The sequence below is a fragment of the Thalassophryne amazonica genome, chromosome 7 (assembly GCF_902500255.1).
Source record: "Thalassophryne amazonica chromosome 7, fThaAma1.1, whole genome shotgun sequence".
Taxonomy (NCBI): Eukaryota; Metazoa; Chordata; class Actinopteri; order Batrachoidiformes; family Batrachoididae; genus Thalassophryne; species Thalassophryne amazonica.
This window is the reverse complement of record NC_047109.1, coordinates 68,560,506-68,583,740: the sequence shown is the minus strand read 5'-3', so window position 1 is coordinate 68,583,740 and position 23,235 is coordinate 68,560,506. Positions and strand designations below refer to the sequence as shown.

At 46.8% G+C, this 23,235-nt stretch overlaps 1 pseudogene; it reads left to right on the top strand.

Moving 5' to 3' along the window:
* The first annotated feature begins 14,263 nt into the window (after positions 1-14,263).
* Positions 14,264-22,976, top strand: LOC117513458 (annotated as a pseudogene).
* Positions 22,977-23,235: the final 259 nt, after the last annotated feature.

Below are 23,235 nucleotides of genomic sequence, written 5' to 3'. Positions count from 1 at the left end.
ATGACAACATTCACGGTGTTCTGCCCCAGGATCAGGCAGAGCATAATCAGGTTTGAAGCTTGAAAGTTCAATGTTGTCATCAGGTAGAAGCACTGATTATCAAAGAGATCACCTATGGGATGAAAGATCTGGAGCTAACCCCTTCTGTAGGTGAATTGTGCTCATATGACATGTATGGTTTGAGAACAATGGATTAATTTTAGCAGGCAGAAAGGAAGCCAACATTACAGCCAAAGAGCAGTATTCAGAAAGTATAAAGCTTTTCCAAGAATTATGATGTTTGGAAATAAATTACCCTTACAGATAGGATGAGGACCTGATGAAGATAAAAGTTTTTCAGAAAGCATTTTAGCCCTTAGAGCGCGCCTAAGGTGAGACATTGTGTGTTTTAGCACTTACGAGGTCTGTTAGAAAAGTATCGGACCTTTTTATTTTTTCAAAAACCTGATGGATTTGAATCACGTGTGCTTGCATGAGCAAACCTTGAACCTTAGTGCGCATGCGTGAACTTTTCCACGCCTGTCGATTGCATCATTTTTTGGTAAGCAGTCTTTGTGTGTGATGTGTATCGTGCGCTCTGCGTTTTTTCATTCCAAGGAAAAAGACGGAATGACTGGAGCAGCGCCGCATCAAATTTTGCCAGAAAGTGGGCGACAGCCAGGTGGAAACCATTCAGATGATTCACACGGCTTTCGGTGACGATGCTATGAGCATCAAACAGATTAAGGAGCGGTACAACTGGTTTAAAGACGTCCGCACAATGGTGGAGAGCGAGGACCAAGCGCCGACCGTGGCTCCGGTTCTTCTTCTTTAACATCTTGGTCTACCCTTTACTTGGACTCAGTGTAGGTGGTCTTGTTCCCATCAATAGTGACTGTGCATTTAAACATTCAAATAATTTTGTCTGAGTTATATATATACACACACACACACACACACACACACACATATATATATATATATATATATATATATATATATATATATATATAGTGCATCTGCATCAATCAATCACACCTTTGCAAATTAATGTGTCATAAGTAGCAGTGACGTCAACAACTGCTCCTCAACAAGGTAAAGGTTTTTGTTTTAGGATATGTAGAAGTTCTCAGAGTATTCTCAGAATGTTTGTGCAACCAACCCAGGAAACCAGTTGGTACTTTGCAACTAGCTATCTCTGGGCCAGGTGGGATTGATGGACATGACTGTTGGGAAAGTGTCGGTACACGGACCCACAACAGGGGGCGCAAATGAACGGACAATGGAGGAAGTCAAATAACAACACTTTACTGTTGTGAATGGGCACAACAAATACAACAGATTACAACAATAGACAAAAAGCCAAATCACAAAAGGTGTCGTGTGGGCAGGCTCGAAGATAGAAGACGTCTGTCCAAAGTAGAACCGGAACCACACGATTTCCTCCGCCACCAGACCCCGGGAATACTGGAGCCGCCAAGTCCCGAACTCCCAGGTGACCACTGCCTCCGCGTGTCGGACCTGATACTGCTGGCGAGGAACAAAAAAACAATTAAATGTGGGCGCGTTTGCACCCAGCAATCCACACGGCAGGAAAACTACCTCCACCTCTCGTTGGAAAAAGAGTCTGCTATATAATGCACAAAGTCACAAAAGGTTACTGTAGAATGATCCCACAATCAGCTGAGAACGTTACCTTCCAGGTAGAGCGATATCTCGGCAAAGAGGTGGAGACGTCGTCCTGCTGATGTACCCCTGCTGATCAGGTGATTGGTAACAGCTGTTGCAGGTGATGCGTGACAGCTGTCACCCTGGCTGCTCCTGTGAGACGGCTGCGCCTCTGGTGCCTGGAGCCCGCACTCCAGACAGGGCGCCCTGGTGGTGGGCCAGCAGTACCTCCTCTTTGGCGGCCCACAAAAACATGAAACAATAATAAGACCAACCATTAAAGGTGTGAGAAGAAAAAACTTGGAAAAGTAATGTCTTTCAAGTTCCACAGTGGCTCCAATATGGAGCAATATGTTCTGGCGGCCCACACAACAGGACCCCCCCCTCAACGGGCGCCTCCTGGCGCCCGAACAGGCTTGTCCGGGTGGCGGCGGTAGAAATCGGCCAGGAGTTCTTCGGGACCGTACCCCTCCCAGTCCACCAAATACTGGAAGCCCCGGCCCATCCTACGGACATCCAAGAGCTAGCGTACAGTCCAAGCCGGCTCGCCATCGATGATCCGGGCAGGAGGCGGCGCCGGACCCGGAGTACAGAGGGGTGAGGTGTGATGCGGTTTGACTCGGGACACATGAAACACAGGATGGATCCGCAGTGAGGCCGGAAGCTGAAGCCTCACTGCAGCTGGACTGATGACCTTAAGGATCTTGAAGGGGCCGATGTAACGGTCCTGTAGCTTGCGGGAGTCCACTTTGAGGGGAATGTCCTTTGTGGATAACCACACCTCTGCCCTGGCCGATACGCAGGGGCCGGGGTCCGCCGACGGTCTGCATGGGCTTTTGCCCTCGTCCGGGCCTTTAGCAAAGCAGAACGGGTGGCACGCCACACCCGACGGCACTTCCGTAGGTGGGCCTGGACCGAGGGCACACCGACCTCTCCCTCAACCACCGGAAACAACGGGGGCTGATACCCCAGACACACCTCAAAAGGGGCGAGGCCGGTGGCTGAAGCCACCTGGCTGTTATGGGCATACTCGATCCAGGCCAAATGGGTACTCCAGGCCGCCGGGTGCGCGGCAGTCACGCAGCGCAAGGCCTGTTCCACCTCCTGGTTTACCCGTTCTGCTTGCCCGTTGGTCTGAGGGTGGTACCTGGACGAGAGACTCACCGTGGCCCCCAGTTCCCGGCAGAAGCTCCTCCAGACTTGCGAGGAGAACTGGGGACCGCGATCGGAGACGATGTCTGTTGGAATCCCATGCAGCCGGACGACGTGGTGGACCAGGAGGTCCGCTGTCTCCTGGGCTGTTGGGAGCTTCGGGAGGGCCACGAAGTGGGCCGCCTTGGAGAATCGGTCCACTATAGTGAGGATGGTGGTGTTACCCTGGGACGACGGGAGGCCCATGACAAAATCCAGGCCGATGTGGGACCAGGGGCGATGAGGCACAGGCAGAGGCTGGAGTAGTCCTGATGCCCTGCGATGGTCAGCCTTGCCCCTGGCGCAGGTGGTGCAGGCCTGGATATAATCCCGGACGTCGGCCTCTAGGGACGCCCACCAGAAGCGCTGCCGGACAACTGCCACGGTTCTTCGCACCCCTGGATGACAGGAGAGCTTGGAGCCGTGACAGAAGTCCAGGACTGCAGCCCTAGCTTCTGGTGGGACGTATAGTTTGTTCTTCGGCCCAGTTCCGGGGTCCGGGCTTCGTGCCAGGGCCTCCCGGACGGTTCTCTCTACGTCCCAGGTGAGGGTGGCCACGATAGTGGACTCCGGGATGATGGGTTCCGGTGGATCTGACAACTCCTCTTTGACTTCATCTTCATGTACCCGGGACAAGGCATCCAGATCTCTGGTTTTTGGTCCCGGGACGGTAGGTGATCCGGAAGTCAAAACGGCCGAAGAACAGTGACCAGCGGGCTTGCCTGGGGTTCAGCCGCTTGGCGGTCCTGATTACTCCAGGTTCCGGTGGTCAGTGAAAACGTGAATGGCACGGACGTTCCCTCCAACAGATGTCTCCACTCTTCAAGAGCCTCTTTCACCGCAAGGAGTTCTCGATTGCCGACGTCATAGTTCCGTTCGGCCGGGGTCAACCTGCGGGAAAAATAGGCACACGGGTGAAGGACCTTATCGGTCCTCCCGGTCTGGGAAAGCACAGCTCCTATCCCTGAGTCCGAGGCGTCCACTTCAACCACTAACTGGCGACTAGGATCGGGCTGCACCAGAACGGGTGCAGACGAGAAGCGCCGTTTCAACTCCTTGAACGCGGCATCGCAACGATCCGACCAGGTGAAGGGGACTTTTGGTGAGGTCAGGGCTGTCAGGGGGCTAACTACCTGACTGTAGCCCTTAATGAACCTCCTGTAGAAATTTGCAAAGCCGAGGAACTGTTGCAGCTTCCTACGGCTAGTGGGTTGGGGCCAGTCTCTCACCGCCGCAACCTTGGCCGGATCAGGAGCGACGGAGTTGGGGGAGATGATAAACCCCAGGAAGGACAAAGATGTGCGGTGAAACTCACACTTCTCGCCCTTCACAAACAGCCGGTTCTCCAACAACCGCTGCAGGACCTGACGTACATGCCGGACATGAGTCTCAGGATGGAGAAAAGATGAGTATATCGTCTAGATATACGAAGACGAATCGGTGCAGGAAATCCCGCAAGACATCATTAACTAATGCTTGGAACATCGCGGGGGCGTTTGTGAGGCCGAACGGCATGACCAGGTACTCAAAGTGACCTAAGGGGGTGTTAAATGCCGTCTTCCACTCGTCTCCCTTCCGGATCCGAACCAGGTGATACGCATTTCTAAGATCTAGCTTAGTGAATATTTGGGTTCCATGCAGGGGCGTGAACACTGAATCCAACAGGGGCAACGGGTATCGATTACGAACCGTGATTTCGTTCAGCCCCCTATAATCAATGCATGGACGAAGTCCGCCGTCTTTTTACCCACAAAAAAGAAGCCTGCACCCATCGGGAGGTGGAATTCCGGATCAACCCGGCGGCTAAAGAGTCCCGGATGTAGGTCTCCATTGATTCGCGCTCAGGTCGTGAGAGGTTGTACAGCCTGCTGGACGGGAACTCAACGCCTGGAACCAAATCAATGGCACAATCGTACGGACGGTGGGGTGGAAGGGTGAGCGCCAGATCCTTACTGAACACATCCGCAAGGTCATGGTACTCCACCGGCACCGTCCCTAGATTGGGCGGGACTCTGACCTCCTCCTTAGCCTGGGAACCGGGAGGAACCGAGGAACCTAAACATGCCCGATGGCAGGTCTCGCTCCACTGAACCACTACCCCGGACGGCCAATCGATCCGGGGATTGTGTTTTAACATCCAGGGGAACCCTAGAATCACACGGGAGGTGGCAGGAGTCACAAAAAACTCGATCTCCTCCCGGTGATTTCTGACACCACCAGAGGTTACTGGTGGTGTCTTATGCGTGATTAGAGGGAGTAGGGAGCCATCTAGTGCCCGCACCTGCACAGGCGAGGTAAGCTCCACCAGAGGGGGCCTATCTCCCTGGCCCATCTGCTGTCTAACAGATTCCCTTCAGAGCCCGTGTCCACCAGTGCTGGGGCCTTCAGGGTTAAATCCTCATAAAGGATTGTCACTGGGAGTCGTGTGGCAATATGGGTATGTCCCACGTGAATGTTTTGGCCCACCCCTAACCCAGTGTCTAGGGGCGGGCGTTGGTGTTTAACCGCTCGGGGCAGTCCCTCACTTGATGCTCTATTGAGCCACAAACAAAGCACGCTCCGCGGGCCAGTCTCCTCTGTCTATCTGGTGCCCTAAATGTGGCCCTGCTCGTGTCCATAGCTTCGTCAGCAGGGGGAGCTGTCACCACACGGAGCGTAGAGGCCGTGGAGCGTGGGGAGGGCGGAACTCGGTCGGAACCGGAAGGGAGAGGGACGGCGCGTGCCCGGCCACGCCCTTCGTCTCGTTCCCGACGGCGTTCTTCTAACCGATTGTCTAATCGTATAACGAGATCAATAAGCCCGTCTAAATCCCGCGGTTCGTCCTTGGCCACCAGGTGCTCCTTCAGGACCAACGATAGTCCGTTTACGAAGGCGGCGCGGAGGGCAGTGCTATTCCAGCCGGACCTCGCAGCCGCGATGCGGAAGTCGACTGCATAAGCAGCTGCGCTCCGGCGCCCCTGTCTCATTGACAGCAGCACGGCTGAAGCGGTCTCTCCTCTATTTGGGTGATCGAACACTGTTCTGAACTCCCTCACAAACCCATCATATGTCAGAAGGAGCCGTGAATTTTGCTCCCAGAGCACTGTAGCCCAAGCGCGTGCCTCGCCGCGAAGCAGATTAATCACATAAGCTATCTTACTAGCATCAGTCGCGTACATGACAGGACGTTGTGCGAAGACGAGCGAACACTGCATAAGAAAGTCCGCGCATGTCTCCACACAACCCTCGTACGGTTCTGGAGGGCTTATGTATGCTTCAGGGGAAGGTGGGAGGGGTCGTTGAACGACCTGTGGAACGTCACTATTGCGCACAGGATCGACAGGAGGGGGAGCCGCAGCAGCGCCCTGAGGGTGCGCTTCCACCTGCGCGGCGAGAGCCTCCACCCTGCGGTTAAGGAGGACGTTCTGCTCGGTCATCAGATCCAGCCGAGCCGTAAAAGCGGTGAGGATTCGCTGCAACTCACCGATCATTCCTCCTGCAGACGCCTGTGCGCCCTGCTCTTCCATTGGCCGTTCAACGCCGGTTGATGCCCCTCGGGGTCCATGACGTTGGCCGAGATATCCTGTTGGGGAAAGTGTCGGTACACGGACCCACAACAGGGGCGCAAATGAACGGACCAATGGAGGAAGTCAAATAACACACTTTACTGTTGTGAATGGGCACCAACAAATACAACAGATACAACAATAGACAAAAAGCCAAATCACAAAGGTGTCGTGTGGGCAGGCTCGAAGATAGAAGACGTCTGTCCAAAGTGAACCGGAACCCACACGATTTCCTCCGCCACCAGACCCCGGGAATACTGGAGCCGCCAAGTCCCGAACTCCCAGGTGACCACTGCCTCCGCGTGTCGGACCTGGTACTGCTGGCGAGAGGAACAAAAAACAATTAATGTGGGTGCGTTTGCACCCAGCAATCCACATGGCAGGAAAACTACCTCCACCTCTCGTTGGAAAAAGAGTCTGCTATATAATGCACAAAGTCACAAAAGGTTACTGTAGAATGATCCCACAATCAGCTGAGAACGTTACCTTCCAGGTAGAGCGATATCTCGGCAAAGAGGTGGGAGACGTCGTCCTGCTGATGTACCCCTGCTGATCAGGTGATTGGTAACAGCTGTTGCAGGTGATGCATGACAGCTGTCACCCTGGCTGCTCCTGTGAGACGGCTGCGCCCTCTGGTGCCTGGAGCCCGCACTCCAGACAGGGCGCCCTCTGGTGGTGGGCCAGCAGTACCTCCTCTTCTGGCGGCCCACACAACACATGACAACAATAATAATGACCAACCATTAAAGGTGTGAGAAGAAAAAACTTGGAAAAGTAATGTCTTTCAAGTTCCACAGTGGCTCCAATATGGAGCAATATGTTGATTTGGCACGTGTTCTACTGGATACCCTTTCTAGTACAACCCCAGTCATACATGGAGAATGGGGCAGTGGTGGCCTCAAACTGGGGAACCTTGTGATTGTGAATCCATTGCACTCACTGCTTGCATAACTGTTAACTATTCTGGCAACTGTTAATTGTCACTTTGTATTAAGCAAAGAAGACAGAGGTGAAAAAAACATAATGGGAGATGATAATCCCCTCTCCAAACTGAGAGAAAAGAGAGCGAGACAGAGAGAGAGAGAGAGCGAGACAGAGAGAGAGAGAGCGAGACAGAGAGAGAGAGAGATAGAGAGAGAGAGAGAGAGAGAGAGCACAGAGAGAGAGAGATTGGGTGCCATTCATGCTGAATACCAAACAGAGACACAGATAAAGTGTGGCTTGTGAATGCAGGTTTCAAGAACAATTCTCTGATCGTCAGCTTGAGAACATCTTACACCATGTGGAATAAGGCAGCAGAGTGAACGGATGGCACCGAAGACCTGAAACAAATTTTGCATGAAAAACATCTTTGTAAATATCCCATTCATCTCTGGTTTGGGATTGACATGTTGTGGAAAAAAAACAGTAAGTACATGGAACTTCCACTAACTGACAGTCTGATGTCGTTTGGTGTTAGAACAAAGATGAAGTTTGATTTGCTTGCCATTCAGAATCTAATCTGAGAATCCTGCACTGTGTTTCAGTTGTAGTTGCTGAGTGACATCATTCAAAATGAACAGTGTTGTGGTGTTCCTATTAACGGCAAGCTGCTTCACCTGTTCTTCAACGATACATACAGGTAGACTCCAAACAAAGGCATGCTACTCACAGTGATAAAGGTTGAGTAAAGTTGCCTTTAACAGGGGCCTAATGCTGCATTCAAGATGACAATAAACTCTGGAAACCCAAGTTGGGATTTCCAAATTCCAAAAAGCATGTGTTCATTGTTGACTTTACAAAGAAGACTGTGTGCAACTTGGGGATTAAGGACCACACCAAAATTTTTAATGGATTTGAAGTAAACATCGCTCATCTGTAGGTCACCACAGATGACCACTCGACCACCAGGCAAGATAGAGGACACTATGATTGTAGTTGCTATTATGTTTACAAAAACTGAGAGCAGGAAATTCAGTCTAATCTCAGGGAGAAAGAGATTCAGTTAGAACAACGTAAACTGGATATGGAAGAGGCACAGAGATGCGAGGCGGCGCATGTGTCTGGCATGCAGACCGTTAATCCTGGTGAAGCAGACGTTAACAAGTGTATTCGATTTATTCCACTGTTTATTGAGAGAGACGTGGATAAACATTTTGTTTTGTTTGAGCGCGTGGCATCGATGTTAAAGTGGCCGAGGGAGGTTTGGCCACTGCTGTTGCAATGTGTGTTTACAGGTGAAGCTCAGGAGGCGTATATGCTTTGTTGTCATTTGAAGATAGTTTGGTTTATGACAAAGTGAAATGTGCTGTGGAGAGCGCACATGAGCTTGTGCCAGAGGTATATAGACAGAAATTTTGGCGTTACAAAAAACTTGATCATCAAAATTATGTGGAGTTTGGACGTGATAAAACTGCGTTGTTTGATCATTGGTGCGCTGCACAAAATGTTAAAAATTTTGATCAGCTGCGAGATTTGATTTTGATGGAAGAGTTCAAGAACTGTGTACCAGAGAGGATTGCAACTTATATTAGTGAGCAAAAGGCTGCAAATATTTCGGATGCTGCTGTTTTGGCGAATGAATACATATTGACTCATAGGTCTTTTTCACAAAATGTGACTCCAAACCTGTGTCTTGGTTCCAGTGTGCCAAGAGAGGGGCGCTCTAAGGGCTTTGGTCGGTCTAGTTGGATGAAACGGGGAAGTAAAAAACTCGGTTTTGTCTGTTAGTGATCGGCTGTGTCATTATTGTCATAGGCACAGGCATAGCAGAGCGACGGCTTTCCATCCCGAGTCGCAAGGCACTTTGGAGCATTTTCACTAGTCCTTGAAGTCGCTGTTGCGTGCTTACTGTACTGAGTTGGGTGGCAACTGGGAAGAAGGTTTGCCTTGGCTGATGCTGGCTGCTCGTGAAATCACTCAAGAAAGTACTGGGGTTAGCTCAAATGAGTTGGTCTTCGCACATACAGTGAAAGGTCCTTTGGCTGTACTGGCAGACAGATTAAAGGAGCCAAACCCACCTAAAAATCTGTTAGATTATGTCAGTGGGTTCAGACGGCGCTTGTATGTTGCAAGAGATTTGGTCAAGTTGAAAATGACTGCTGTGTAGAATAAAATGAAGTCTCTGTTTGACAGGTGTTCGGAGGTGCGTTCGTTTTTGCCTGGTGATCAAATGTTGGCCCTTTGTCCGGTTATCACGTCACCTTTTCAAGCGAAGTTTAGTGGTCCGTACACTGTGCTTGAACAACTTTCTGATCAAAATTATTTAATCTCAATGCCTGAAGACAGGAGAGAGCAACAAACGTGTCATGTCAATTTGTTAAAACCTTACTATTCCAGAGAACTGTCACAGCAAACGGAGGGTGCTGAGGCTTCTGCTGTATGTATGGCAAGTAGATCTATTGGGATGCTTCACAGTTCTGGTACCTTGGACACCTCACTACGGGGGGGGGGGGGGGGGGGGGGGTGACAGTGAGGCTGGTACGTTTGGACAGTGCTCTTACACAGGGGCGTCTTAAGAACTCAGAAGTCTTGCCAAATTTGGATGTGTTGTTTGGTCAGGTTAGCTTTCTTACACAGTGATGCAGTTTGGACTTAGAAATGCGCCAGCTATGTTCCAAAGGTTGATGAATGCTGTTGTGGGCGATGCGTCTGGTTGCGCGGTGTACGTGGATGACGTGGTGGTTTAGTCTGACACCTGGGAAGAACATTTGCAGCGCATGGAGGAGCTTTTCACTCGTCTGGCGGGGGCGAGGCTGACTGTCAATCTTGCAAAGTGTGAGTTTGCAAGGGCAACCGTTACCTATTTGGGTCGTGTAGTTGGTCAGGGGGAAGTCCGTCCTGTTGCAGTTGAAGTTCAAGCCGTCAAGGAATTTCCGGTTCCTAGTACTAAAAAAGAACTTATGCTTTTTCTTGGTCTGGTCGGTTATTATCGTTGTTTTTGCAAGAACTTTGCTTCAGTTGTTGCACCGTTAACTAATCTGTTGTGCAAAGATGCTAAATTTGTCTGGTCTTGTCTTTGTCATCAGGCATTTGAAAGTGTGAAAAAGCTCCTCTGTGCAGCTCCGGTGTTGGCCACCCTACATTTAAACCAACCATTTCAGTTGTACGTGGATGTGAGTCACATGGGGGCTGGAGCGGTTCTGACGCAGTCTGATAATTTTGGTTTGGATAGAGCTGTTAGGTATTTTTCAAAGAAATTTGACAAACACCGGCTAAATTATTCAACCGTTGAAAAAGAGACACTTGCGTTGATTTTGGCCTTAAAGCATTCTGAATTGTACTTGTGTGGTGGTGCCAAAATTATTGTTTGTACGATCTCTGTTAAGGCGCCTAATCTGCATTTGGTGCAATGGTCTCTGTACCTCCAAATGTATAATTTGGACATAATACATATTAAAGGAGCAGAAAATCTTTGTTGCGTGCCCCTTTATAGGAGCCACATTGCACAGGGTCCTGGTAGGACCTGTGTTTTGGGGGGGGGGGGGGTGACGGCTCTTGTTGCCATCTGAATGTGTTTGTTGTGCTGCTGTCTTAATGTGTGTGTTGTGTGTCCTGAGGTCTCAGCCACCGGGAGGCGCTGGTCCTGTTTCCTGTCCCTGGGTGCTATAAAAGGGGGGAGTTCTGTTCTCTCCCTCGCACTCTTCCTCCTCTGGATTGCGGCGTGGGAACCGGCTGCGTGCGCTTGGTCCTGGCTTGGTCTTTTGTCTTATTCCGCTACGCCTTCCTTTCCTTTTCTTTTCTTTTTATTTTTTAAAATAAATGTCCTACCAAGGATTTGAAAAGTCTGTCGCTTCCGTGTGTGCCTTACTTTTTTTGTGGCTTCTGAGCCTCAGTCGTAACAGTCGGATAAATTAGAGCACTGACTTTCTACCCAAGTTTAGGTAAACAGGTAAAAAAAAAAGCAAACATCCCAACCATTAGTCTTATAGTATACAAATAATGGATGTTTATGAGTTCAATGGTAAAAACATTCATTATTTGTTTTATGTAATGGCTAAAATAGATCATTGCCATTTGATATTTATTAATTTATAAACAATAGAAAAGGGACTTGCATTTTGGTGTTCCACTGCTGCTAAAGTCCAAATTGTGACGTGTAGTCCAGTGATGCTGTGCACTGACTCCAGACTTCCATTAAAAAAAAAAGAAGACTGTGTAGTTCCTCACTCCAGCCAAAAATCACATCAGCTTTTCATCTGAACAGGTCTTCATGCATCCAGACAGCTTAGTGTGTATGTGTGTGTGTGTGTGTTACAAGAATTAACAGCGTCAGTTAGCTCAATCATATTGTCTCCGTAGAGTCGTTGTCCCCCGCGCATGCACACACACAATCGGATCGGCCCTTGGGCGCGCGCGTACTACCCAAAAAAAAAAAAAAAAGACTGTGTACATCTTCAGTGCAGCGAAAAAAAATCATGTCAGAAATTAGTCCAGCTTTTCATTCCAACTTCCTGCCAACAGCCTCCAGACAGCACAGTGGATTTGTTTTGTGTGTGCGTGTGTGTGTGTGTGTGCACGTGTGCAGAGTGCAATGGTACCAAACGTATGGAACCAAATTTGCACTCTAAATGGAACCAAACTGCACTCGAATGCAACATAAATGGGACAAATTAATCCATGTCATGTGACATCAAATGACAAGTATCCACTCAGCCATTATATAATACACGATTATCAAACCTGGTTTTGAGACTACCTTTTCAGTTACTCTGTGTCATCTTGGAATTGAAAGCATTTCTACTCAGTCTCAGACTAGAATGATATACTTATTAATTAAAAATGATAACAACCATATTAATACATTAATTCACATTATGTGACTGGAGGTATATTGGATGAGAAAAACCATCATGCAATGCTTTATTGAATCTGTTGGTCTCACTGCGCTCCAACAATGAATGAATGAATCCGGTTTCGTCAATCACACAAACATCATTTACAGCACAAATTTGAAAAAGAGGCACAGTGCAGAATGTAAGGTCAGACTTGTTTTTTTTTTTTATGTTTCAGTCTCCCCCTCCTGTAAAGACTCTGTATTGACTTGGTCTCGCCCACTCACAATCCCAAAATGTTGCTCTACCCTTTACTCGGACTCGACTTTACTCAGTCTTGTTCCCATTCCTAGTGACCATGCAGTCAAATAATTTTGTCTGAGTTGGACCTCAAAATTTCAAACTTTATGAAAGTAACCAACACCAAACCCACCACAGGGAGTTTGGATGCCATCCCCAGAAAATGTTGAAACTCAACATACACGCCATATGCCCTTCATGACACTTTTTCCGATGTACACAGAGATTGGGGCACAGGTTGGCTCTCACCAGGCGAGAGCACCATCACTGCACAGCATCATGCCAACCAACTAAAAAATATGCAAAGTCAAATATTTCTGAAAATGGAGGTTTACATTAAAACTAAAACTAAAATCATTAGTTCACGACATCTGACAATAAACACAGAGGTGTCACTGTTAATGGTACTGAGCTCCAAAATTTCGAAGCACATCATTTCATTCATGTTCTGTTGACAGGCTTTAAGGGTGCTTTTTTTTAACATTTTAAATTCTCTTGCCTTCAACTTATTCCTCTGTCATTTCTATATTCACACTCTAATCACAGTGGAGTTATTCAACCAAAGATGTTTCAAAACAATTTGTTATACACTATTAATATGCTAACAATTTATTTTCAATGACCTAATGTAAAGTCTATCAGTAAGATCCTTTTGGCTCATGCATCATTGGCACTTATGTATAAGAATGTGAGAAATCACTTTTGTGTCATTGTTCAACCTTGAGTTGATCAGTTTTAAGAAAAAAATAAATTTAAATTTTAATTGCATGTGACCAATCTATGTTATCTTATCTTATTAGACCCTACTTTCAACAAATAACAGAAAATTCACCTTCCAAGTGTTGTGTGTTGGGGGGGTGTGGCTGGACATTTTGGTGTTCTTTTCTTTTCTTTGCTCTCCAGGTGGTATGCAAACTGATTTATTGTCTGTGGAGAAGGTGCTGGCAGAAGAGTCCTTCACCCTCATCAACATGATGTGCAGCACCTGTGGATGGTGCTCACATGCAACCTTAAGACTTTCAGCGTGAAGCAGATAATGAGATGGCGTTCTGCATTTAAGTCGTGTGATTCAAGCAGAATTGCCGGGAACTCGACCTTGTGATGTTCGTTTGTGAGACGCTGAGGACCGTGCCTGGGTTTGACACATCGTGCCTGTGAAGGAGGAAGGGTGAGGGACACATGCTGTCAGCACACATCAGAGGTGATTGATTATCTGAATAATTGTTAACAGTAACTTGGTATTTTGTTACGCAGTATATTTGAACTTTGATGAGAGTTGTGCAGCTCACTTCTCACTGCCGTGGCATGCGGACTGATGATCCTCCACCTGTTGTGAGAAGCTGCTCATTTACATAAAGCTTGAATTCGGACCTGAATGTGTTGCTGATAGTGTGTGCCTTTTGAAGGATATTAGTTGTAGCTGCTGACTTACCTCACCTTTTCTATCCTTCGCAGAGTCGGTTTGTCGTGTCCACCTGGGGGGTGTTTGGCGGTGAACGTGGGTCCAGAAGCGCCGGGCTTCGATCCTTTTGGGCGCTGGAGAGCGTGCCGTCCTTCACTCCGCCAGACCGACGCAGTTTTTTGTTTGTACACTTTGTTATGCACCAAAGGGGGAAATAAATTGTTTTGTTATGGAACCGCTTTCTGGTGTTTTAGCGCTGGGTTCCGTCAGACGCAGGTCGCTCCTCAACCCGCGTCGACACATAACACCAAGCACAGCATTGTGATGCTCACCTGCAAACGCTCACTCTTATCCGGGTCATGGCACCAGTGTAACCTGCCAGCCAACATGACACATGCCCACCTACAGTCAGTTTCCTAATCTACATGTCTTTGGAAGTGAGAAGAAGCCAGATCACATGGAAAGAACCCAAATACAGGGTGGGTCAATTAAATGTTACCATTTTTTTAATTCGTACAATTCGAGAGTGTACTACAACAACCCACAGACCATTGAGGCCTGGAAGACCAACATCTGTCAGGAAATTCAGAGAATCCCTCTTGAGATGTGTGGCAGTGTCATCACAAACTTCAATGTGCATGTTGCAGCTGTAATCCAAAAAAGAGGAGCATGGATTGAACATGTCATCAGTTACTGAACTGTGCGGAAAACAAGAGACAAAGTGGGAAACCTTTGGTATCAAATGTTAATTTGATGCTTCTGTTACAAGTCTGTAAATAAAATTTTCAAATAAGTTCTCATTTCAAAAACTTGTGTTTGATCAAAACGTGGTAACATTTTATTGGCCCACCCTGTAAACAAGGGGAGAACATACAAACTCCATACAGAAAGGACAAGGTGGGAAGTGAACCTGGGACATTCTCACTGTAAGGCAGCTGCTCTAACCACTAAGCCACCCATGCTACACCTGCAGTACACACAGTACACACTCTGGCCACTAATTACCTGCTCTGCTGAGGTTTTTCCTGAAATTGTCAGCTCTTGATTCTTGTTAAGTTAAAATGAAATTCAAGCATATTGGGCTGTTTTTTTTTTTATCACATGAAAATTACAGCAGCATTGGCCATTTGATGCTAACGTAATTTTGACAACACTGACTGAGAGTTGAAAGCAAGAGCAAACAATATAAACCCACACGAAAATGTGACCGTATTTACTGTAATGCCATGATGTGTTTCACCTGCAGCTCCAGTCAACTGAAATATTCATCGAGCCACCTGTGTACGCAGAGGTCGTTGGCCGCAGAGGGGAAAACATCACCTGCCTGCATCTTGAAAACTAAACCCAGGAATTACAAAGTCAAATGGATCAAGCTGGAAGAAGACCTCACAGCACCAGTGAACACTGTCATGATATCCAATGCACATGCCTTCAAACGTTACGGCCACCTAGGACAGCGGGCTTCACTTCGGAATGCTCACACCATGGATGCATCGCTGCAACTCAGCCATTTGGAACTGGAAGATGGTGGCACATATAGATGTGAGCTAATCAGTGTATAGAGGATGAAAATGTTCTCATCAAGTTGAGGATTGAAGGTAATAAGCAAAATGACAAACCTTTTTTTTAAATGAAAAAACATCAGACAGGAGGAAGGCAGAGATCTCAGAGATCAAGTGTAATATTGCAGAACTCTCAACCTTTATTCAAATGTCAAATGAGACTTGTGTCAAGGCAAGCAAAATTATTTAAGACACGCGCGTCACAGTGGTCAGTTGTTAGTCCATGTCCGTCCAAACACAGTACTGTCCAGCTGGGATGCCCAGAATGACAGATCAGGGTGGGGCGAGGAGTAGCATTAGGTTATGGTTAAGGTTAGGGTTGGGGGTAGGAGTAGGGTTAGGAATAGTGAGTTTAAAAAACCCCATCACGAAAATTTGACTCATTTCGTGAAAGTAGCACGAAAAAAATGTGAGACTGGGCTGAATGGCCACACATTTTCAAAGTGCCAAACAAGCAGTGTTCGATGTTCGTGCGTGTTAGCTGGAATTTGTCTGACACCTGCTGCGAGAGTGTTCAATGGCTCTCACAGCGCACACTCTGTCTCTGCTGCTGGTGTGTGCAAATAGTTGTAGCAACAGGTGTACAAGGCGTTAGAGGCAGCTACGAAATTACACAGTTTGTATACGATTCCTGCTTCATGTGCACTTAATGTACTATTCAACCAAATTTGCACTGTGTTTTTAGGGGCCCTTACCAACATCTTGCTCAAAATGATTTTGAGCAAATAACAGTTAGAACTGCATCATTATGGTTTTTGAAGTTATCTAGATTATTAATTCGTTGTTTCGCAGTTGTGAATCTCGCGCTGTCTCGCTGTCTGTGACTTACGTGAGAGGTCGGTTTTAGCAGAGTTCTGATTTAGGGCACAGCGTAAACACACCTTGTGAAGTATGGACAACAAGACAACATCGAGGCACGGCAGAAGCTCATCACAGATCACAGGTACTACACCTGTTCTAGGTAACCCTCTCAACTTGGGAGAACTTGTCATCATCATAATCGCTTGTGAACTTGCTGAATCAATGTCATCCACATCCTCATTAGCTATTGTTTACATTGCATTGAAAGGCTGGAACTTTGCTGGTGCAGTGGTGCATTTTGGGAAGTGCAGGGAGATTAGAGGAAATGTTAAACCAGTGAATGGAAATAACAGTATGTCGATAAGATTAACCAAAATACATTGCTCCTCATCCATTAAAGTTGCACCAGATGCTCTTCCGGAAAAATAGGTGTCTTCAGCTATGCCATATCATTGGTGCACACCCAGTAAGATGACCACATTCTGGTTGTAACAGGTAGCATCCATATTTTGAAGTCAGCTTAGTTTGGTTCAAATCGCTATTCTTCATGGTGATAGTGTGAAGTCACATATCACTGTCAAAATTCAAACACTTAAAATACGTCTGCTGTTTTTTAGGAGTTGTGTTCCCATATGAGAGTCAAAAAGGCCACTACAAATTTACTTTCCATGAGGCTAAGGAGGCTTGTGCGGAACAAGATGCCACATTAGCCACATACAATCAACTATACAGAGGTACTTCATGAGCTTTTAACTTTTATTTTTTATGAGGGGTGATTCAAAAGTTTTGAGCCTGACCCAGAAAAGTAGGATGTGGTTCTCCATCTCTGCATTCTGAGAACCCAACATTTCCCTTCAGAATGTGTGAAATTTTGACTCATTTCAGTGAAGTGAGTAAGGGTGTGTCAGCTTGGCAAAATGGACAAAGCTGGTGGCTGTGCTGCTATTGAGTATCTCACGAAAAAGAGAATGTCCCTGAAGGAGATCTATGAGGACACGGCAATGACATCAGGGGAGGATGCTCCATCTTACACTTAAACACTGGTCAGCAGAATTCAAGAGGGGCAGAACATGATTAGCAAGACCCATGACTGTCATTTTGTCCGATATGACCTAGAAGATCCATGATATGGTCCTCGCTGACAGAAGCATAAGTAACCGTCACAACAAGTACTGTAGGCATTTCCCAGAAGAGAGTTCATTCGGTTCTGGTGGAAGAACTGGGAATGATGAAACATTCAGCATGACGGGTCCCAAGGCTTCTCATGGCCGATCAGAAATCCACAAGGCTCCAGACGTCCAGGCAGAACCATTGGCTTTTGAGGCAGAGCCGGATAACTTCATGTGATAATTCATGACAAAGGATGAGACCTGGGTCCATCACTTCAAACCAGAGTCCAAACAACAGTGGAAACAATGGAAGCATTTGGGTTCCCCTGCTGAAGAAAGCCAAAGCTGTCTCATCTGCTGAGAAGGTAATGGCCTGTCTTCTGGGATGCTGAGGCATCATAATGAAGGACTATTTCCAGTAGGGACAGACCATCAATGGACCTATTACATTTCCCTTTTGTGACAACTGCAGGAGAAAATAAAGCAGAAGCAGTGTGAATTGCTCAGATGAGATGTTCTGTTCTGCCGGCCACTAGGGTTAGTGTCCGGAGATCACCGTAATATTTCTTCTGTTTTCTTGTTGGTTAATGCTGACAAATTATACCATATTTGTTGTCTTTCCAATGCCTGATTCTGTTTTTTTTCTCTCTGTTTGAGGTGCTGCACCATCCAGAGATGGGAGTGGTGTCTCCTTCTGCAACCCACCGTCCTGTACTCCGACAAAATTTCCTGTATATTCATTTTGTAAATTGTTTTTGTCAATTGTGTCTGTAGCATGGCCCAAGCAGAGGGTCACCCCTTTGAGTCTGGTCTGCTTGAGGTTTCATCCTCAAATCATCAGTGGGAGTTTTTCCTTACCACTATCGCCTGTGTGCTTGCTCTAGGGGTTGGTAGGGCCCTCTCCACTGGCATTTAGGAGGATTTGCGCATGAAATGAGGAGACAAAAGCTGAGCATCCGCAACAAAGGTGGGCGGAAATGACAAATGTCCCGGGGTGGATCAGCGAATACATGAGGAAGAAAAGCGGATATAACAGGGAACAGAAGCGAAGGCGACCGCGGAGGCGCCCACATGAGGGGCACAGCGGTCGTGATGCACTTGCTTCATCCGTGCCCACTCTGTCTGCATTAGAGGATGACATTTTTCGTGAATTCCCGTGGGTCACATGATTCCTGCGTGATTCCTGCGGGATGGAGTCAAAATTTTATCAATCCCGTGATTGGGATGGACGGGAATAAAAATGAACGAGAGCGGACAGGAGCGGGAATGCCAAAAATAGATGATGATTTTCATCTATTTAATGCTGCGTTCACACCGGGCGCGATCAGACGCTACAATTCGCGGGGTCACGTGGCGACGGACGCGCCTCCTTCGCCCGGGTGTCGCTCTGCTTTTGCTGCGAAAATTTGCCCCGGTGCGTCATCAAATAGGAGGAGCTTCCATTCCGCTCGCCAGCTCCGGTTGTCAGTCAAGTTAACATGATGGACCTTGATCACACGGACGAGTTGTGAAAAGCTCCCAATACAGAGAGTATCATTTGCTGCAGGAGCTGAGTCTGGATGACGGCTTTCAGTGGTCCTTCCGCCTCTGCAGGACCCAGTTTGAGGACCAACTGTCCCGTTCACGGCGCACATGTAAACAATAAAAAAAAAAAAAAAGAAACTCCGCTGCTTGCTGCAGCTCGCTCTTCCACCAAAAAACTCTGTCATAATTGTTTAGAAACCAGTCACCATTTGTTATTATACATCTGTGTAGTTAATAAGTAAAATAACCTCCATTCACGTGCGCGCGCACGTAACATAAAAGAAAAAGAAACTCCGTTCCTGCTGCTGCTCGCTCCAAAAACTCTGTCATAATGTGAAATAAAGGCCAAAAGAGACATAAGTCCTGCTCACAGGCTGCTACCAGAGACAGGACTGTTCACATCTTCAGTCAAACTCCAGACATCTCCACGTCACTATATTCAGTCCCTGATGATCATCACGGCATGAGACATACGGGAGTGGGATGGAGTGGGGACTGATTTTGAGTGGGAGCGGGATGGGATTGGGATGGGATTTATTTTTTTACTCCAGTCCAGGATTGGGACATAATGGGACTTTTTTTTCTGGGAGCGGGATGGGACGGGAGTGAAAATCTACTCCCGTGTCATGCTCTAGTCTGCATGCGCGACATACCATTTTGCAACCGTGAGTGGCCGTGCTGGGCACGCGTCATATCTGTTTTGCACACTGTCCCGGTCCGCTGCCAAGCCGCGCCGACCCATCGGTTGCGGATATCAGCGGATGACAGGGATATGCGGCGCGTTGGTTGTGTATGTCCTGCGTATGTCTTCAGTATGTGTTCAGGCAGTGATGCAGATCTCATCCGCAGCAGGATTTTTGAGCTGCTCAAAAATCCTGGCTGCGGACATGCGTGCCTCTGCGGATGATCACGGACATGTTCGGATGGCGGCCGACTCATACAGGAATGTTACACAGTTATTGCGGTTGTTTGGCGGATGTGGGCCGCTTTTGTGCGCATTCTATCCGCAAATCCTCCTAAACGCCAGTGGGACAGGGCCCTAAGGTTAGACCTTACTTGTGTGAAGCACTTTGAGGCAATTTTGTTGTGATTTGCCACTATATAAATGAAAATAAATTGAAATTCTGTTTCACCAGGACAATGTTCCAATCCACACGTCAGGCATCATAATAGCTGTCATTCATGAAAGTTGCTTCAAACTTGTTCCGCACCCACTTTACCCCCCTGATTTAGCTCCTTTGGACTTCCATCTGTTTACAAACATGAAAAGGTATCTTGCTAGAACTCATTATAATACTGATAATGATGTCATATCTGCAGTGGATGATTTCCTAGGGCTCTAGGATAAGACCTTCTATGAGAATTGTATTAAGGCACTGTGTGTGGACTTACATGGTGGTTATGTTGAAAAATAAAGCAATATGTTAATTCAGTTGTGGTTTCTTCTTAGTTGAACTCAAAACTTTTCAGTCACCCCTCGTAAATTTCCAATATCAATTGTATTAACCAGGTTAATGTCCAGTAGTCTACCGTTTGATCTTTCAGCTTGGACGGAAGGTTTGGACTGGGTGTAATGCGGGTTGGCTCCATGATGGGACTGTTCGTTACCCAATCCTCATCCTCGACCTGCCTGTGGAGCAGAGCTGTTGTCTGGCATCCGCAATTATGGTCCAAAAGATAAAAACCTGGACCGGTTGACCGCGTTCTGCTTCACCCTCACTGACATCGGTAAGCCAGGAGTTTTTCCCCTCTCTTTGTATTATGCAGATCATGTGACTGTGGATATGAGTTAGGCTATCCAATATGTAGACCTGGGTTTGATTTCTGAACATGTAGCCTGTCTATGTCCATGGACATAAGCATTGTCCCAGTCCACCCTACTATAAATGGGCACCAGCCTTGGCTGGGGGAGTAACCTGCAATGGACTGGCATCCCATCCATGGGGAGTCCCAGACTCTCACCCATTTGAAGTTATGTAATCTGGGGATAAATTGAACTACCAACAGGCCCGATCGCCTATATCGGACTACCATTTTTGTATTATAGTACAATTGCCTCTTAGCTGTGATGTTTACCTCCAGCTTTATCACTTTATCTGAAAGCTGGAAGAAATTTTGATTTTTTGTGTTGAGACTGTTCAGGTAGCTTTCTCATATCAACAAAGAGTTCTAAACAACTCTGCAAAGGTTTTTTCAAGCATTTCAGCCTTGAGACAATTTGCATTGCTATACCAAAAAGCTAGTGTACCATATTTCTCTGGACTATATGTTGCAGCGAAGTGTTACTGTAATATGTCAAACAATGCATCATGAAGAAGAAAAAAATTGCATCAGTCTATGAGTTTCTGTGAAGAGCTCTCATTTTGTCCAGGTGGTAGTTTCCATAGTAAGAAGCTTGAATCTTCGAGTGGACTGGGTAGCTTGGACGCGGGACGTTTTGATTCAAATTGCAGAAGCTTCCTCAGCTAAAATTTCTTGCTCTGGTAGTCGGATTTCTGTCTTGACTCTTGTAGAGAAGAATAAACCTAAGCCACAAAAGCTGGAGTTTTAAACCTAACCAGACCCCTCCTACTGAGAGGCAGGACTGCTATAGGCTAGTGACTAAACAATAGCTCTAATTAGCACCTATTGTGCTCTAGTTAACATCCTCCTAATGACAGGGCAGCAGTCCCTCTATTGATGGGACGGACGACTCCCCTGATGACGTGAATGACTCATTACCATGACAAAAAAGACTGAAACTGCTTTTACAATGGTGTACTCAGGTCAAAGCAGCCTTCTTCTTCTTTTATCGTGTTTAATGGTAGCCGACATCCTTATAGGTGCAGTGCTGCCACCTTCTGCATCAATCCATTATACGCAGCTCTGTCCTTTACCAGCACCAGTGTCATGCGAATCTGGAAATTCAGCTGGTGATTGACCAGTCGATCGTGATCAACTGGTTGGGCACGCCAGCTTTACACAATGATTTCGGTTTTTAATACAGTGCCACCTGAGGGATCGGAGGTCAAGGGCATTCAGTGTTGGTTTTTGGCCTTGCCGCTTATGTGCAGAAAGTTCTCCAGATTCTTTGAATCTTCTGATGATATTATGGACTGTAGATGATGGAATCCCTAAATTCCTTGCAATTGACATTGATAAACATTGTTCTTAAACTGTTGGACTATTTTTTCATGCAGTTGTTCACAAAGTGAATGACCCTCGCCCCATCTTTTGCTTGTGAGCCTTTTGGGGATACTCCTTTTATACCCAATCATGACAACTCACCGGTTTCCAATTAACCTGTTCACCTGTGGAATGTTCCAAACAGGTGTTCTTTGAGCATTCATCAACTTTCCAGTCTTTTGTTGCCCCGTCCCAGCTTTTTTGAAACTGCTGCGGCATCCATTCAAAATGAGCAAATATTTGCACAAAAACAAAAAAGTCTATCAGTTTGAACATTAAATATCTTGTTTTTGTGGTGTATTCAATTGAATATAGGTTGAAGGAGGATTTGCAAATCATTGCATTCTGTTTTTATTTACATTTCACACAATGTCCCAACTTCATTGGAATTGGGGGTGTAAGTCAGAGGCCCACCCAACCAACAGTGTGTGACATACATATAGTTTGACAGATCCAGTAGACACAGGGCATTTTATTTGTGACAACATGCTACTGCTTGGTTCTCCAGATGTTTTTGTGTCTTTGCACAGGTTCTGTGTTCTACGTAACAGGGCTTTCTCCTTTGGACAAGCAGGGCATGCATGTCAACAACAGGGAGCCGAGCTGTCATTGGTTGGACAGCTTTACCGCCGCATGCGTTTTCCAGAAACTATGACCAGTGTGGATGGTGGATGGCTGAAAGATGGAAGTGTACGCTATCCATCAGCACACCTAGGAGCGTTGCGGAGGTGTTGCTGAAGCAGGGGTGCGATCCTTTGGGTTTCCGACAAAACTACACATCTCTATGGTGCATACTGCTACCGACAGGCTGAATAGCTATTTAATTTAGCTGTGGGTCCACTTTTAGACAGTGCTTTTAAATTTCTCTTGGTTTGTGGAAAATATACGAGGTCTGTCAATAAAGTAATGGTCCTTTTTATTTTTTTCAAAAACTATATGGATTTCATTCATATGTTTTTACGTCAGACATGCTTGAACCCTCGTGCGCATGCGTGAGTTTTTCCATGCCTGTCGGTGACGTCATTCGCCTGTGAGCACGCCTTGGGAAGGAGTGGTCCCGCCCCCTCGTCGGTTTTTCATTGTCTGGAATGGCGGAATGAAAAGGACTTTTTTCCATCAGAATTTTTTCAGAAGCTGTTAGAGACTGGCACCTGGAAACCACTCTAAAAATTTATCTGGCTTTCGGTGAAAATTTTACGGGCTTCACAGAGAATAAGGTCTGTTACTACAGCTTTA